This window comes from Coenobita brevimanus, chromosome 71 (assembly GCF_032717465.1).
Source record: "Coenobita brevimanus isolate Jiangsu-jjx chromosome 71, ASM3271746v2, whole genome shotgun sequence".
Classification (NCBI taxonomy): domain Eukaryota; kingdom Metazoa; phylum Arthropoda; class Malacostraca; order Decapoda; family Coenobitidae; genus Coenobita; species Coenobita brevimanus.
In genome coordinates, this window is record NC_137024.1 from 8109302 (window position 1) to 8128561 (window position 19260).

The window sequence follows — 19260 nt, forward strand, 5'->3', positions numbered from 1 at the left end:
CATTGAGATCAAAGAACTCACTCAGCTCACCATCCACTCGCAACGTAGCCCTAGCTCCCTCGTACATACTCTTCACAGCACTCAACAATTTCCCCTCCACTCCATATATTCTTAATACCTTCCACATACCTTGCCTATCTATTCTGTCATAAGCTTTCTCCAAGTCCATGAAGGCAGCATACACTTTCCTTCCCTTCTCTAGATACTTCTCCACTAAACATCTTAGAACAAATACCTGATCTACACACCCTTTTCCCTTCCTAAATCCCCCTTGTTCTTCTCCAACTAGCTCCTCTGTCATATGCCTAACCCTACCAATGAGTATTCTACCATATATTTTACCAGTCACACTAAGAAGGCAAATACCCCTATGGTTACCACATACTTCTCTCTCCCCTTTTCCTTTGTACAGAGGAACAATTATACCTGATTTCCAGTCCTCTGGAACCTTTCCCTCTTCCCAAGCCAATCTACACAACTTCCATATCCACTCCACAACAATCTCACCCCATACCTAAGCATTTCACCACACACTCCATCAATTCCTGGGGCCTTTCCCAGCTTAATCTTCTTCATCGCTTCCACTACTTCCGACCTACTGATCTCTTCCTCCCTCCTCTCTTCTCTTCTTCTCCCAGCCATTCCCCAACCACTTATACTCACACTGCTCTCACTCTCTACATTCAACAAATCCTCAAAGTGCTCCTTCCATCTCCTCAATTTCTCTCTCTTCTCCACCAACAATCTATTATTCCTATCTTTCACTCCCCTACTATTTCCCCTTTCACACTGCCTTACTTTCTTTACCTCCTTCCAAAACAATTTCTTACTCTCCCTCCATTTCACACTCAGATTCCTCCCAAACTCTTCATCCACTTTCTTCTTACTCTCCTTCACCAGTCTCTTAACCTCCCTTCTCCTGCTTACACATACCTCTCTCTTCTCTCTCTCATCTTCTCCCCTACCTCTACTCGCCAACCATTCACCATATGCCTTCTTCTTTTGTTCCACAGCTCGTTTCACCTCATCATTCCACCATGCTGTCCCTTGCACACCCTTGCATCTCCTCCTCACTCCACAAACCGCCTCACACGCTGCGGTTATCTCTTCTGCGAATATCTTACATACGTCTTCCACCCCTTCCATCTGCTCTAGCTCATACCTTCCCAATCTTTCTTCCACTATGCTCTTATACTCTGTCCTTTTCTCACTATCTTGCAACTTCTCCACTCTTCTCACAGGAGCTGCTTCCTCCTGTCTTCCCCTTCGTCTCCTCAACCACTTTCTTTGCAGCTCTACCTTGGCCATCACTAAGTGATGGTCCGAGACTCCATTCCCCCACCCTCTCCACACCCTTGCATCCAACACTTGTCTTCTCATTCGCTCATCCACACACACGTAGTCTATCATTGCCTTTCGTTCAACAAGTTCACCATCCATCCTCCTCATTACTCTCCATGTATACCGGTGGATCATCTTATGACGAAAGTAGGTGTTGGCTATTGCCAACCCCTTACCAGCACAGATGTCCACAAAAGCACTACCATTCCCATCTACTTCAGCTGGCACACCCCACTGACCAACCACTCCATCCACTCGTACATTCCCAACTTTGCCATTCATGTCTCCAATCAACAGCACTCTCTCGCTCCTCTCAAACTTGTCCATACATGCTTCTACTCTCGCCCAAAACTCATCTTTCACTCTTGCCACTCGATCCTCTGTTGGAGCATACACACATACAATCGCCCATGCTTGTATACCTACTTTCATCCTCACCCATACAATCCTTGCACCCACTGTTCCATACTCTCTTATATTCTCCTTCCACTTCTTGCTTATCATCAGACATACTCCCTCTCTTGCCCTCTCATTCTCACTGACTCCCGCACATATACCTACACCGTATTCCCATTCTCTCATCCTTTCACCTTTCCATTTAGTTTCAGTCAATCCACATATATCCACTTTTGCATCCTCAAGCACCTGGACAATCTCTCTCTCTTTCACTTCATCATTCACTCCTCTCACATTCCACGTTCCTACCCTCAGAATGTCCTTTGTCCGTTCCTTAGTCGTCAACGTATGGTCCGCCCGGGTCCCAGGCGCTTTATTTGCTTTTTTAGTTAGTTCTTTTTACGGGGTGGGGTACTAACCCACCACCAACCCTTTTAGTCGCCTCGTACGACAAGCAGGGATACTGGGGGAGTATTCTTGAAACCCCCCTACCCCCAGAGGTACATGCAACCAAAGTACATCCATCCATCCATCCATCATCCAATCCTACATTGCCCCATGAGGAGCGTAGGAGCCCGGGGCTAGGCAGTTGATCCCGACATTTAAGATGAGAGTGAAATGACCACTGAAAATCTCTCAGTACCTCACCCATCATGATGGACAAGCAGACACTCTCTCTCTCTCTCTCTCTCTCTCTCTCTCTCTCTCTCTCTCTCTCTCCTGCGAGTCATCGGAGTAGAAGGCAGAGCCTGGCGGGATTCTAAAGGGTTGCTTAACGGCACAGGGGGAGACAACATGGACAGATAGATAGACCTGGGGCAAGACAGACGTAATATAGACAACAAAGATATTAGAAGTTTGGACAGATAGATAAACATGATGACTGCGACAAAGCAGACGGAACAATGATAGAGATGGATGAAAGACAGATGAACATTATGGATCTCATACGCAAACATATGGATAAATTGAAAGACTGAGAGACAGGCATATATCCATGGACAGATAGGTAGATTTACATATACAGATTGATATATACAGGCAAACTGACCATGAACAGCTGTGAACAGCTGGCTGTATAGACAGATGGATGTACAGATAAAGGGATAGGCAAACAGTCAGATAGACTTAGCCATAAGAAAATAGAATACTGATAAACGAAATACAAAATTGGTATAATTATCATCAGACAGACATATACAACGTGGCCCATGAAGTGTGTCAAAATCAGACATAAATTCTTGGATCAATTTGGAGTAACATGCAGTATGTCAACTTGGGTCCAATACCGAGCTACAGTTGGCTACAAATGATCTCGTTAGAAAATGATTTGCAATTGCTCGTAGCTTCATAACGATTCAGAACTGGACCCACGATGACAGAGCAGCAGATGCTACAATAAGAACCATACATAACCTCTGATATTATTATGGGCAAATAAAACTACCAATATAGCTTGGTGTATAGACAGACGGATGTACAGACAGATGATCCCAGACACACAAAGTGGAGGTGAAAGGATAAACAGAAAAAAAAAAGAAGAGAGAAACGACAAACAGAAACAGAGGAGAAAAAAGGGTAAACAGAAAAACTGAAGAGAACGGGTAAACAGATAAGGGGAGAAAAGCATAAACAGAAAAGAAGAATTAGGGGTAGGGGAAGGAAAAATGACATCGACATAAAAATATAATTACATGCGAAATACACACCAAGAAAGAGACAGGCACACAGAAACACAGACAGACAGCCGGCTAAATAGATAACATGAACAGTAGTTGGATAGATTATAATTATCTGCAAGCACATATCTGACACGAGCAAGCAGCTCTAAATAAAGTCTAAACATTCAAATGACGTTTTTCCGGGTCCTGATGGGCAAATAATCTGTATAGTCAAGGAAAGCTATACTTTCTGTCACTGGAGGAGCGGCCCACCCCCACCCAATGCTTCAAGCACCGATATACTGAAGGTGTGAAAGCATTTAAAGTGCCTGATGGGATGAGTACGTGGAAATTACGCTCGATGGACTGTGCATTTAAGAAGACGCACTGTATATGCTGTAGAAGGAGCTTTGAAAGACTGCAAATAAATGAGAGCACATGAAACGACATGCTACTGCACTCTCCGTAATGTCTGACCACGAGTAGGATACTGAGAGATAATATAATGATTAACATGTAATGAGAGAGAGAGAGAGAGAGAGAGAGAGAGACAGACAGACAGACAGACACACACACACACACACACACACACACACACACACACATGGCACAGGAGGAATTAAGGAAGGGGAGGGGAAAGGGCTCTAATGAAGACACAAAATAATATCCTTTATAGATATTAACTTTCATCTGCATAATCTGTGTGTGTGTGTGTGTGTGTGTGTGTGTGTGTGTGTGTGTGTGTGTGTGTGTGTGTGCTCGGAGGATGCAGTAATCAAAACGTGGGCAGGATTTGATATAAGAGGGAGAAATACAATGGGAATAGGAAACGACAAAAGACGAAAGGAAAAAGGACAGTGGACTGAAGCGAAGAAAGCAAGTAAATGAAGACTACTGGAGGGAAAGGAAGAGTGGAGAGTAATGAGGGAAGGAAAGGTGAGAGGAGATGACGAGAGAGAGTATGTAAGGAAGGAATAGGAAGAGGAATGGGATAACTGGATAAATATTTATGGATTGAGAATACAATACTGAAGAAAGAAGAGGTAAATACACAGGAGAAACATGAAAGAAGAAAGGAACGGAAGGGGAAGGAAGGGATGGAAAGGAGGGCACATAAATAATAAATCTTGTGAGGGGAAGGACGGAGAATAGAATAATGGAAAAGAAAACAAAAGGTGGGGACGGGAGGGAAGGGAGGAGAAGGCGGGAGAGGAATGGAAGAAAGCCAGTAGTGAAAATAAAAGATAAATTATAAGGAGACAGAATACTGTGAATGTGGAAGAGGTGAAAGGAAGGTTAGCAGAGAGGGGAGGGGTGGTGAACAGGAAACAGAGTAACAGAAGTAGAAAGATAATTAAGGAGGAAAGAAGCTGGAGAGGAAACCTGGAGAAATGAGGAAAAAGAATAGATTATACAAGAGAGGAGGAAACAGCTAGAGGAGGTAGGTGGAAGGAAAATGGAAGAGGGAAGGCTAACGAAAGAGCGGATAATATTCAGCAAGGAGTGATGAGGATGTGTATAATTCTGTATTGAAAAGGGAGACTGAAGATGTACTGAAAAGATGGGTGTATAGAAGCGAGAGTGGGTGTGTACAGACGTAGGTGGGGGAAGGGCGATAAGGTCCTACGTGTAGAACGAAAGGAGGGTTAATAGAAAGGAGGATGGGCGTGCAGAAAAGATGTTGATGTGAAGAAAGGAGGTCGGGCGTGTAGAATAGAATGTGATTGTGCAGAAAAGGAGCTGGTTGTGTAGAACGGAGTGGGTGTGAAGAGAAGTGGGTGGGTGTTCAGAGATAAGGTCGTGAGTGTACAACGAAAAGTTGGTTTATAGAGAGGAGGATGGGCGTGCAGAAAGGTTAGTGTGCGAAAGGGGGCTAGGTGTGTAGAATATACCTGTATAGTGTGGGTGTGTTAAAAGGAAGATGGAGAAGATGGATGTGCAGAGAGAAAGATGGGTGTGTAGAATGGATTTTTTTTTTTTTTTTTTTTTTTTTAAGGAATGTTGGATGTGTAGAAAGGAGGGTGTGAGACAGAAAGAAATGATATTGTGGGTGAGGAATCGAGTAAAGGAAGCAAGTATCATGCCCATTTACTATGAGGGATCTTCCGAAATTAAATCTAATCGTCTGGGGTGGGAACAGCAAAATAAAAGTGACGTAACTGTACAGAAAGAATTAAATAAGTAACTTTCTAACCCTACGAAAACGAGAGATCCGAACGATAATGAATTCGACGATGCTATGATATTGAAGTCTGGCTCAATACACGTAATCATTTTGTCCTTTCTTTGGCTCCCCTTTGGTTCTTTATATACAGGCCAGTTCCGAGGTTCTATAAATAGCTACCTCTTTCATCCCCCCTTGTACGTGTTCTGTGTCCAGCAGCTGAAATATTCTTCCAGTGTTTGTAAAGGATGATGGGTGAGGCTGAGAGGTGGAGGAAAGTGAGGGGTGTGATGTGAGCAATGATGCGGGTGTGTATAGATGGTGGTGATCGTGGTGGGGATGGTGAAGGTTGTCATAGTGGGTGTAAGTGACGATAGGAATGATGGTGAGTGTGAGTGGTGATTATGATGATGAAGATGATGATGTGGTAAACATAGATGTACGGGTATGTCGGTGGTGAAGGTCATGGTGAGTGTGGGTGGTGATGCTGGTGTTGGTGGGTTTTGATAGTGATTGTTTTTTTTTTTTATGCGAGGAAGAAGGAACCAAAGGCCATGAGCCTGCAGTAACAGTTCCCTCCAAGAGAAAAACAAAATACAATAGAGAGCCAAATTCAAGATCCGATCATTTTGAGATGCCTGGACACACTGCGTTTGAAAGACTGGAGATCATAGGCAGCAGGAAATACAGACAGAGGGAGACAGTTCCAGAGCTGACCTGTTGCATAAATGAAAGACTGGGAGTAACGGTTAACTCTTGCATTAGAGAGTTGGGCAGAAAAGGGACGAGAGTTTGCTGCCAGACGGGTGTTACGCGCCTGTCGTAGAGGTGGAGGAATGCAAGCAGACAGTTCAGAGGAGCAGTGACCATTAAAGTAGTGATAGAAAAGAGATAAAAATGCAACAGTGCGGCGAAGAGACAGAGGTTGAAGGGAGTCAGTAACAGGAGGAGAGTTAATGAGACAAAAAGCCTTTTGACTCCACCCTATTGAGAAGAGCTGTATGTGGGGAGCCTCCCCACACATGAGAGTTGTACTCCATACAGGGGCGGATAAAACCCCTGTAAAGAGTCAACGATTGTGCAGGGAAGTAAAGAAAGAGCGGAGTCGGCTTAGCACACCCAATCTCTTGGAAGCAGATTTTACAAGAGATGTAATATGATCTTTCCAAGATAAGTCCCGAGTAAATGAAACCCCAAGCATGTTCAAGGATGATGCAGGATTAAGCTGAATATTATTAAACATTAGTGGGTATACCTGTGGAAGACTTTGTCCGGTTGATAGGTGTAAGAACTGAGTCTTAGATGCATTAAAAACAACCATATTATTTTTACCCCAGTCAGAGATACGAGCCAAGTCAGTCATTAGGTGTGCCATAGCCTCATCCCTTGTTTGTTGAAATAACTGTTGAGATGGACGTTGCGGGAACCGAATGGAAAGGTGAAGGGTTGTCATGGGTATGGCTCCTGAAGATGGTGATGGTGGGTGTGGATACTGGTGGTGGTTGTGCTAGGTGTGGATGCTGATGGTGGAGTGGGTGATGATGGTAGGTGTGGATGGAGATTGTGGGTGTGAGTAGTGATGGTGGGTGACGAAGGTGATAATGGGTGACGGTGATGATGGTGGGTGGGGTGGCAATTGTGGGTGTGGGTGGTGATGCTGGTGCTGGTCGGTGTTGACTGTGGTTGTTGTAATGTGTGAGGGTCTTGAAGGTGGTGATTGTCACGGGGTTTTTAAAATATCACTGTAATTTTGAAATAAATGGTTAAATATTATTTAAATTAATAATAATATTCAATAATATTGAAGAGCAGAGACAATGATTGTCTTGCTACATCAAGCAACGATTACTTTACGCTGGCTTAGCACGATTCTCTGAGAACGAGAATTTATAAACTTCCTCAACAGTACACAGCAGAGACTAATTACTCACAATTGCTGAATTACTGTACTGTTAGCCTCTGGAGAAAGTTACATCACCCCTGACAATAAATAACTAATACTAATAATAATAACATCAGGTTCTTGCTGATGCATTAACTCCTGGCACAACGGATTTTAAGTTAATACAACAAGACTGGTCTAAGTACCAGTTATGAATAGTAAATGTTTATGCAAGCTAGGAGCTGTATGGAAAATAAGCTTAATTATGGAGAAATGAAACAAGATTTTTACTCTACATTAAGCTCAAGAAATAGAACTGTTAAATTTATTAATCACAAAAATAAATTTAACATTACATTTCAAATCAAATCAATGAGACGCACTCGCTCACTCACACAGAAGCTAAATACTTACGCCTAGGGAAAAACACCTTAACTAAGCTCTTAAAACTACAAAATACACAAAAGAAATACCAGTCGATGAATGCTATGTATCACCACTAAGGTGGGAGGACTGGATTAACTGTCTAGTGGAGCTTGGGGTGCTAGCTGACCTCTCCACTTCTGAGCACAGAACCTTTCTCCGCCACAGCAAACACAAGACTGAATTCAAATAATGCATAGGCAGGACAAGCCACCAAAAGAAGGCGTGGCTAACGGTTTATGCAAGCAGAGGCGAACGATAAAGAAACAATTGTATCGCTCAGTAGCGCACTTAGTGACGTGCATTAAATCGGTCACTTTTGAAAGTGACGAATTATTTGAAAAGTATACCCCGAAATGGAGAGAGAAACGGTTAACTGAGCGATACACAGTGAGTTTTCCACTAATAGTTCGTGGCTTCTCACAAAAAGGAAATGTCGCGAATTGATTCGTGACATTACGCCCCATGAAAATTAAATCTTTCTTCCTTCAGAAGAAAGATTTCAATATACATACATATAAATCCTAACTCAGTCACACAAGATTCACACTGTGGTGTGTGTGCTATCCTGCTACAGGAGAAAGTCGCAGTCGTCAGTGAGCGAAAAAACCTCGTATTTACGTTAATAGAAGCAAGCTTGAGGGAAAAACTCCGTGACGACGGTGAAAATCCTGTACTCAGGTCAAACTGAGCGAAAATTCGCTACATTTACACTGACAACTAATTGTTGTGTAGCGTGGTGTATGTAATACGCGGTGTAGGTGTGACAGTTGTAGTGTAACTGTACCTACGTGTAAAATGACACAGTAAATAATATGGCGACGACGAAGGCAGAGGAGAAGAGGCGGCAGCGTGCGGCAGACGATCAGCTGGCCCGCACAGCAAAACTGCTACACCCATTGCTGAACCTGCAAAACCAATTAAGGTGGAGCATCAAAAGTGTCAATGAGACAAAATTCTTATTATGTTACAATTACTCTCTCTGGCTAGCAGTCAGTACATGCTATGAAAAGTACACTCGAGGTCGCCATTAATTATAGCACACGATTATGGTCGGCAAGTTGAGAATCCCTGTGCAAACTCGGGTCTTCCATAGCCTCGAACCGCACACGGGTCCTCAACCTGTGCCTCAACCTATAGTACTTATATTAATATTGGGAAGCTGAGAATCCTTGTGCAAACTTGGGTCTTCCATAGCCTCAAGTCGCCTCTGCGGAGTTCTCTCTCGAACTTCCCCCTTAACCTACAATACTTATATTAGTATTGGGAAGCTGAGAATCCTTGTGCAAACTTGGGTCTTCCATAGCCTCAAGTCGCCTCTGCGGAGTTCTCTCTCGAACTTCCCCTTTAACCTACGATACTTATATTAGTATTGGAAAGCTGAGAATCCTTGTGCAAACTTGGGTCTTCCATAGCCTCAAGTCGCCTCTGCGGAGTTCTCTCTCAAACTTCCCCCTTAACTTACGGTACATAATATGTATGTACAGGCCCTGGACATAATGTGTCCTGTGGGGCCCATGGGCAAGACGTCAGGTCTGAACCCACTTCACCACTACCCTATCTCTCAACTGACTGAGAGATTACAGGTGTAGTTACAAATGGCACAGGAAGGGCATGTCCCTGATTAGTGGTGATACTTTGGCACACACTGCAAGAACGGACAAAACTATCTATGTCCTGTCCCATCCCTGGCCAGAAAAAGTCAGCTCGGATACGGCCCTGGGTCTTCCTTTTGCCCATGTGACCTCCTGAGACTGAACAATGACCCCATTGTAACACTGCTAGGCGGTACTTGGCGGGAACGACAAACTGCAGTCGAACCTCGCCCTCGGGTGTTCGTGACTCACGGTAGAGCCGTCCTTGTTTGCGAAGGAACTTGGCTCGACCTCCCCGTGAATACTTAATCACTCGACCCTTTTGTTTGTTCCGCACGGCAGCAAGTGTCGGGTCAGAATGTTGTTCTTGTACAACAAGTTGACTACACATCAGATCTTGCGGCGATTCAATGATCACTGGGGTGACACAGTTTGGAGCCTCAGTCATGGCTCGTGTTACCGCAGCAGCCGAAGTCTGAGTGGCGCCATCATCGGAGCAACTATCCTTGACTCCTTGAATATTGCCTACTATTAAGTCAAATAGAGGCTCTGGCATGACAACTGCAAGTGTCAAGCCAGTGAAAAATGGAGACGCCACCTGGATACATGCCTCAGGGAACAATCTCACTGATCCATCAATAAGCTTTGCATGGACCTGTCGACCTGTATACTGCTCAGGCCGAACTAGACTCTGCTTAACAGAGCAACCTGAGGAACCATTGTCTCTCAGGACCTTCACAGGAATGTCTCCCACAAACCCTTGCTGAACAAGGAAGGTACTGTCACCTGTGGGAGGGCCTGTGGAGGAAGCAGCTAGCCACTCATGAGGCTGCTGAATTGATGTGGCAAACATTGTGCCTTGAGGGTTATATTGGGAAGATGGAACATTGGCCATCTGTGGAGGGGGGTTCACTGTCACTGTGGGACTAGTGAACTGTGGGGAAGTACCCACACTAGTAGGGACGTGACCACCAGGCTGCTGCTGAGGAATGAAGGCTGCATTCGCTTCCTGCCTCTTTTGAGCTGGTGGTGAAAAAGTTTGTCCCGACGGTCGGTTGCATGGCTGATACTGCTGCTGATTAGGGTACTTGTTGTACCGCTTCCACTCAGGTTTCTGAGTGTTTTGCCCCTGGTCCTTCTGTGGTTTGCTTGGACCTTGACCATTACTCTGAGAACGGCCTTGGTGCTGGGATTCAGTCTGAGACGGCTTCCCAGACTTAGCAGTATCTTTTCTGCTCCAGGTGTTTTGCTTACGAGCTTGATACCCGTATGCAGTAAAGAATGCGTCAGCCTTCTCTGCCATTTGGCTGGCATCTTTCACCTGGCAGATCTTAAGCTGTGCTATGAGCTCAGCAGGCCACGACCTCTCTAGCTGTGTACGCAGCATAAGGTCAATTATCCCCTCACGCGTGGAAGGAGTTTCATCTTTCTCCATCCACTCATTTAAGTAAGCTGTGAGACGATCAAGGAACTGAACAGCTGTCTCCTTGTCTTGGAGACGAGCTCGCATGAACTGAACTTTGGCGTCGTCTACTGTGAGACCATACGCCTTAATGAGTGCAGCTTTCATCATCTCATATGTGAGATTGTCTCCACGAATTCTGTGGAGAATATCGAGGGCAGGGCCCTCAAATAGGCTAAGAAACTGAAGCCGCTTAGCTGCCTCATCCAGTTGATATAAGTCTGCCATGTCCTCAAAACGAGCTATGTACGGCTCGATTCGCTCGCTTTCCTTGTATGAAGGAAGCTTGATGCGTGGGGTCGCCAGGACATGTGCAGGGGGAACGCTCGTGGAGCTTTGACCAACTGCACCAGACGTGTCTGAAGCCAAGGAATCTCGCTTGAGCTTCATCATTTCAAGTTCATGTTTTTCTCGTGCCTCACGTTCGGCACGTTCATGTTCTCGTTCTCGCTCGCGTTGTTCACGCTCGTATTCGCGCTGTTCTCGCTCTTTTTCTAACTCGAGCTCGCGTTGTTTCTGCTCGTATTCGCGCTGTTCTCGCTCTTTTTCTAACTCGAGCTCGCGTTGTTTCTGCTCGTATTCGCGCTGTTTCTCACGCTGCTCTTGTTCATAAGCACGCTCTCTTTCACGTTCCTCACGCTGTTCTCGCTCGTATTCGCGCTGTTCTCGCTCACATTCGCGCTGAATCCTACGCTCTTCACGAGCATCTTTCTCACGTTCTTGCTCGTAATTGAACCGTGAGAGAACGTAACTCTGTATTTTCTCTGGGTCTGTGAGACCAATATCTTTGGCTTCCTGTACATATACAGCTGTAGCCATGATGCTAGCTCAATTTACTAAGTAACCGAAATTGAGTACTGACTGCTTAGCGACGAATACTAATAAACACAAGTAAAGAATACAGACACAAGCTAGTGGTGACCAGTCTTATCTAATTAACTGGCAAAGAATAAATAAAAAATGTAAATGACTGGGAAGACTCAATAATAAACACAATGGGTACGGCGACTTCCCAGGAGCGAATAAAATCGTCTGGCGTTACCAAAAATAAACTAGAGTTACGTATTCTATTGATAAATAAAGCAAAATTCACTTGCTAAATTAAGGGTAAACACCAGTAAGCTTGTGCCTATAAACTTTAATGATAAATACCTAAATATGAATGAGTGAGCACTATCTCGTGAATAGCTTTATAGCTAGGAGTTAATATCCTGGAATGAGGTCGCCAATTGTCACGGGGTTTTTAAAATATCACGGTAATTTTGAAATAAATGGTTAAATATTATTTAAATTAATAATAATATTCAATAATATTGAAGAGCAGAGACAATGATTGTCTTGCTACATCAAGCAACGATTACTTTACGCTGGCTTAGCACGATTCTCTGAGAACGAGAATTTATAAACTTCCTCAACAGTACACAGCAGAGACTAATTACTCACAATTGCTGAATTACTGTACTGTTAGCCTCTGGAGAAAGTTACATCACCCCTGACAATAAATAACTAATACTAATAATAATAACATCAGGTTCTTGCTGATGCATTAACTCCTGGCACAACGGATTTTAAGTTAATACAACAAGACTGGTCTAAGTACCAGTTATGAATAGTAAATGTTTATGCAAGCTAGGAGCTGTATGGAAAATAAGCTTAATTATGGAGAAATGAAACAAGATTTTTACTCTACATTAAGCTCAAGAAATAGAACTGTTAAATTTATTAATCACAAAAATAAATTTAACATTACATTTCAAATCAAATCAATGAGACGCACTCGCTCACTCACACAGAAGCTAAATACTTACGCCTAGGGAAAAACACCTTAACTAAGCTCTTAAAACTACAAAATACACAAAAGAAATACCAGTCGATGAATGCTATGTATCACCACTAAGGTGGGAGGACTGGATTAACTGTCTAGTGGAGCTTGGGGTGCTAGCTGACCTCTCCACTTCTGAGCACAGAACCTTTCTCCGCCACAGCAAACACAAGACTGAATTCAAATAATGCATAGGCAGGACAAGCCACCAAAAGAAGGCGTGGCTAACGGTTTATGCAAGCAGAGGCGAACGATAAAGAAACAATTGTATCGCTCAGTAGCGCACTTAGTGACGTGCATTAAATCGGTCACTTTTGAAAGTGACGAATTATTTGAAAAGTATACCCCGAAATGGAGAGAGAAACGGTTAACTGAGCGATACACAGTGAGTTTTCCACTAATAGTTCGTGGCTTCTCACAAAAAGGAAATGTCGCGAATTGATTCGTGACAGTGATATATGGTGTGGGTGATTATGGTGGGTGTGGGTACTGATGGTGGTTGTAGTGGGTGTGGGTGTGGGTACTGATGGTGGTTGTAGTGGGTGTGGGTGTTGATAATGGTGATGCTGCGCGGATGATGCGCGCGCTCGCGCTCGCGCGCACGCACACACGCACACACACACGCACGCACACACGCACACACACACACACACACACACACACACACACACACACACACACACACACACACAAACAGTTCTCTCGTAATTAGAAGATAAAATGAATCAGATATGACAAAAAGGAAAGAAGGAACAACTCCACAAAGAAAAAGAAAGGGAGGTGAATGAGCTGAAAGTATGAAGTGTGAAGAAAAACATATGATGGAGATTGTATATAGGTATGATGGTGTTAGGGAAGGTGTGAGAAGGTAAAAATGTGCAACTACGAAGGGGAGATAATATAAAAGGGAGAAGATGGTTACCACACTTCTCCTTATGATTCCACATCTTCCTTCCATATTACCCTTTTTAATTCCTTCTTATTTTTGTTTAGTGAATCTCTGTCTGTCTGTCTGTCTGTCTGTCTGTCTCTGTCTCTGTTTGTCTGTCTCTCTTTCTCTCTCTCTCTCTCTCTCTCTCTCTCTCTCTCTCTCTTTCGTGAGTCAAGAATATATGATAGGCAAGTGGGGGAGGGGGATAATAAAGATGTGGGTGGGGAGGTCAGCAGTGATACTCCCTCGTGTGCATTTGTTGCCCAGGGCCGGATCCAGCACTTTAAAAGGCAGGGGAGTGATTCCTAGTAGCAATCAAATCTAAATTTACTACCAAATTCCTCCTTTCACTGCAATATTTCTATGATAACATTTATGGAAGACATCCACTACAAATATTTTGGTAAATATCAATAATCTATTTTCAGTAATCATTGCTCTGTCTAAAATTACAAGAAGGTCACTCCTCCCCACACTCCTTATCTCCCCCCCCCCCAATCCATGCAGGTTGGCGTTCTTGGACTGGATGGTGCTATACACACAAGACACGCAGTTATGAGGCCGCCATCCTTCCACCTCCCTTACAGCAAGCACTTCTCACAAGCTCACAAATTTCCTATCGAGGAATTTAACAGTACGCAATCTCCTTAGCCAGCACCCAGAGACTTAAGTGTGGCCTAAGAGGATCAACGACCCCTTTCACTGTCTAGAACACTAGTTCTTTAACGGGAGGGGAGGGGGTCAATAAGGCAAGCATTATCCAGATGGCCCCAGTCTTCCCCTACAACACGACCCGCAATGGTGTGTTTACATACAGGCGCCTGGTGTGCTGGTGGTGAACAAGGACAAAGGACAACCAAACCAACAAAAGCCAGCAGTTTCTTTATTACCCAGCCCTGGGGGGAAAAACCCACTCAGATGAATTACACTACGACATACAAGTACTAACTGTTTTAACTTATTCACTTGAACTTTCTTTCTTATTTTTTCTACCTCAAGGCGATGCTACGAAACGTTAATCACGCTGAAAAGATTAATCAAAAGTATTGTACTGAGGTACTAAGGCTAATTGCTTTTAACCTGTTCATTAGAATGAAGTATTTTATAACTGATTTTTACTACTACCACAGTTTTACTTGTCTCGTATGTATCCCTCGTCCTAAAGAAATTACTTTTAAGTACGACCTACAAGTACCGTTTTTATCGCCAGCGATGAATTACATCTCTGTGCTTAGCAATACCAACTGGCGGTGACAAAATCAAAATACAAAAAGCGTCACGTTTATCATGTGGTCAACCATCAATATTTTTTCCATTCCAACATTACACCAACCCTGCCTCTGCACCTCTCTCTTCCCCCCCTCCCTCTCTCTCTCTCATTCTACCTTCCGTTTCTGGCCTTCCTTCTCACCACCTCTTTCATCCGTTCTTCCATCTTTCTCCTTCCTTCCATCCCCCTTGCCGTCCACTCATCTCTTTGTGCTCTTATTCACCTGCCTGACATCACACTTCCATCATCATCTTTCTTTCCTTCCCATCCTCCATTCCGTCGTCCCTCCTGTCACCTGCAAAATTTTCACTTATTACTCTTTTCCTTTTCAGTTTCATTCCCTTTCATAACCTCCTCTTCGCTTCCGCTCTTGGTTTCTCTTTTCACACAATTTTTCCTCCACCTGACTCTCCTTCTCTAGTCCTCATCTCCCCTTCATTCTCTTTCCTTAAATTCTCTATATCCGCCACTTCCATTCACACCCATGTCAGCCATAACTCACCGTGTGGAGTCTGACAAGTCCCTTCCATCACCTCATTCCCTCATCCCTTCCATCCCCCTCGCCTTCCTTTCTACTCCACACCTCTCCCCTTCCTTGGCTTTCTCCATCCCGTCCTTTTAACATCCTCTCTTCTCGTTCCTTTCGTCTCATCCTTCCTTCCTCCTCTCTTGTTCCTATTCCCCTCTGTATGGAGATGCCCATGACTAGTTACATTCCTCTTTATATCTCGGAACAGAACAAACTGGTTTCCATTCCAGAGGCATTACAAAGCACATTTTTGTGTGGATCACTAAGTTAGTCTGGTTAGCCAAGAATATCGATGGACTGAACGATAAATTAATAGAAGCGTAATCCATTTGGCTGGGAGCTCTTCCGATATTTCTAATCTTGCGCTTTCCCCTTGAAGCTGATGGATCCTTCCCAGTCCATGGAACAGTAGGGTAAGTATGATGATTATTACTGCACAATTTCTTCAACGCAAACTCGGAAGCCTTCCAATCAGTTTACATTAGGTGTGTTTTGTACTTACTGTACACCTTTGGTACGGCGGCACGAGAAGAACGAACATACCTGAGAAGAAAATGAAAAAGAATAATTAATGACAAAAAAAAATGCCGTTGCTCTCATACTATATATATACGAAAAATAAATATTAAACTCTTGTAATTATACCGTTGACAGGTAGCTTCTTAAGACAGTTGAACACTAAATAAACACACACACACACACACACACACACACACACACACACACACACACACACACACGTTAACCTTAGAGGAAAACTTCAGCTTTCAAAATATTCAAATCTCATACAGTATCCGAAACCATTTGGCAATATCAAGAAAATCTATTACCAGGATACTAAAAGGCGAGTAGAAACTTAATGTAAACATAACAGCAATTTGGCTGATTACTAAATTCTTCGTAGGTCATTTATGATGGGGTTGTAAGGGAGCACCGGAGGCACATACGGTGGTTTGGTGGTGGTTTTTAATTTACAAAGAACACTCACACTGGTCAAGTTTACGTGTCATCCAGTCGCTTAGAAGGAGGTTCATGACAGCCTGACAAACGGACAACAAAAGGCAAACGTCATAAATCGATTACTGACTTTCACACTAACCAACTTCGGTACATCTGCATGTTAGGATTCATTGATATTTACTCAGTCTAGTAATTTAGGAGGAACTGATGACTATCAGATCGATACTGGGAAACCGCCTGCTTGGGACTGAGTTCTTTGTCATTCTGGAGACTGTGATCTCTGATCCACAGCCTTCATATTCGAACTTGATGTAGGTATGTGAGTTGGAGCAAACAATATCGACAAACTATACTGAGGAGGAGTCCTTTACTGAGTAATAAATTTCCACTGTTACCCAGAAAGAAATGTTGTTACTTTGCAAAGTTGTCCTACTTACGAATGTTTTTCATTAATCTCGATGGAAATAACAGTTACCATCCCACAAAAGTGAAGTTTCCATGAAAGACAATCAGGAGTTGAGGCTGGAAATGATAGACGGATATACACCCTGACAGACCGACTGGCAGGCAGACAGAAAGACACTTTATGGTGACTTGAAACATTTCCTACCAGCTATGCTGGCAGTGAATAAAATACTAAGCAGTAATACAATACCATCAATCCCATCTTAAATGTCAGGGCCAATTTCCCTAACCCCGGGCTCCTACGCTTCTCATGGGGCAACACTGGACTGGATGATGGATGGATGGAATACAATACCAGTAACATTATATGCTGGATATCCCGGAAAACATTAACACACCAGCTTCCTTAATTTTGTGGGATAAAAACTGCTATCGAAGGTCAGGTGCCGCCTTTCAGACACAAAAATCCACTTACCAGTTCATTATTAAAAAATTTCGCTAATAAAACACGGATCTATACGTTTGAAGGGACCATGGTGCGCCAAAATGGTCCCAGGGTATTGCTGACATAGGATTCATGTTAGGGTGGAAGGCAAGGCGTATTTATTTATTTAGGCAACAGCATCCTCCTCTGTATAATTAATTAAATGCCAGTTTTCAAAACTTGCCACCGACATGGAATAATTTATGTCATTTACCAGACTTTAATTACCAAGGAGCCATTTTGGTCACGTACAGGCACACATCATGACCCCAGTGCTCGATGGCATTAGATATGATTGATATTTTATAATAAGATTCATTGTGTCTGGCAATTATGAGCAGCTGAAAATTAAGGTTGATGGCAAAGTACATCACTGAAAAGATTAACCTAAGAATATAACATACGGTTACTGAAATCACAGAAGAAGTAGAGTATTTCAAAGCTTCTGTTGCAAATCTCCGTACACAAAATATAGTCAAGGTAAAAATAAAGGAAGCAAGTACTGTGGCATCATGCTCTCGATCTGAGTGCATCTGAAACTTTGCCAACGTTAAACGTAGAATTTTAACCTCTTTAGTACCAACTGCCCTTCTCGATAGAATTAAATGTTGGAAAAAATTTTATCTGCTGCATAAAAATGGTAATACTTATTACTGACAGAAACAGAGCACCTTCTTCTCCAGTACAGGTTACTCAGTACCTCGTCTGGTGCGGTGGTTCCAAATCTGGATGCCCATCGACCATATGGGGTTAACACCAATATTTTCTGGGGTCCACGGCAGACTGTGAAGTGTTGAACATCTAAAATGAAATGGCAAAGCTCAAAATAAAGGACTTCATGAACTGATTCTAACTTGGTAGGTAAGATGATATCAGTATGACCACCACCACCGAAAATTCCTGTAGTAAAGCTAGTGTTTACTGTACACTGAGAATTGAGATTTGTGAACTTGAGTCTTTTCGACTTAAGATTACTGAGTGTCAAGTTCATCCATGGTAAGTGATTATGTGAGAAAAAAAGGCTGTCGACTGTCAACATAACTATAAGTTCTGTAATTTACAATGATGTTAATTATTAGTACCTACGACGTAAGGCTGTAGTCCCGATATGACTAATTCAGCCAATTCTCATTACATTCATCGAAACAACTAAAATGGGTTCATGGATTTCTTTCCGTTCTCAAACGGTGAGCTATCTGAAAAAAATGTGAAACACTAGTCGAGTGGTGGTATGGTTCTGCCGGTACGTTGTGTTCATGTGACACGGGATGGTATGCGATTGTAGCCTAGCTGATCCAGACCAAAGCTAATGGAAATACTATTATTTATCCTCCTGCTCCTCTCCTATCACATGTCAAGCCCGCTTAGAATAATCGCCATCAACAAGATAACAAGAACAGTGCAGATTATTAAACCATTCACCATCATTTTAGCTATAGGCAAAATTAATTTGTTTCAGGTTTACTCGCCACTGTTTTGACGAGTATTGCGATGCTTATTCTCTACACAGAAAGGGGAGAGGCGGAAGTGACGGGGGATAAATGAGTCACTAGGCTAAAGGATAGGGATTAGAGAAAGGGACTTGCACACGGATAGCGGATGGTGAAGGTTTCAAGAATGGGAGAATGACAGTAGAAGCAGCCTGTTTTAGAGAGGAATATGAGTTGGTGGGGTTTGTAAGGATAAGAGGATAAGAATAACGGAGTCTTTGGTAGAAAAAGGAGTATGGATGTGGTGAGGGCTAAGAAAATGAGATTAGAAAGGTAAGGAAGATTAGAAAAAATAAAGACAAAGAACAAAAATAATTATAAAAACGGAGATAAAATAGGGGGGAGGGAATGAGATTAAGAAACCGGAGATGAGAAGAAAGAAAGGAAGAAGAGAATAAGAAAAGGGAGATGAGACTAAGAAGCTGCATAGGTGAATAATAAATGG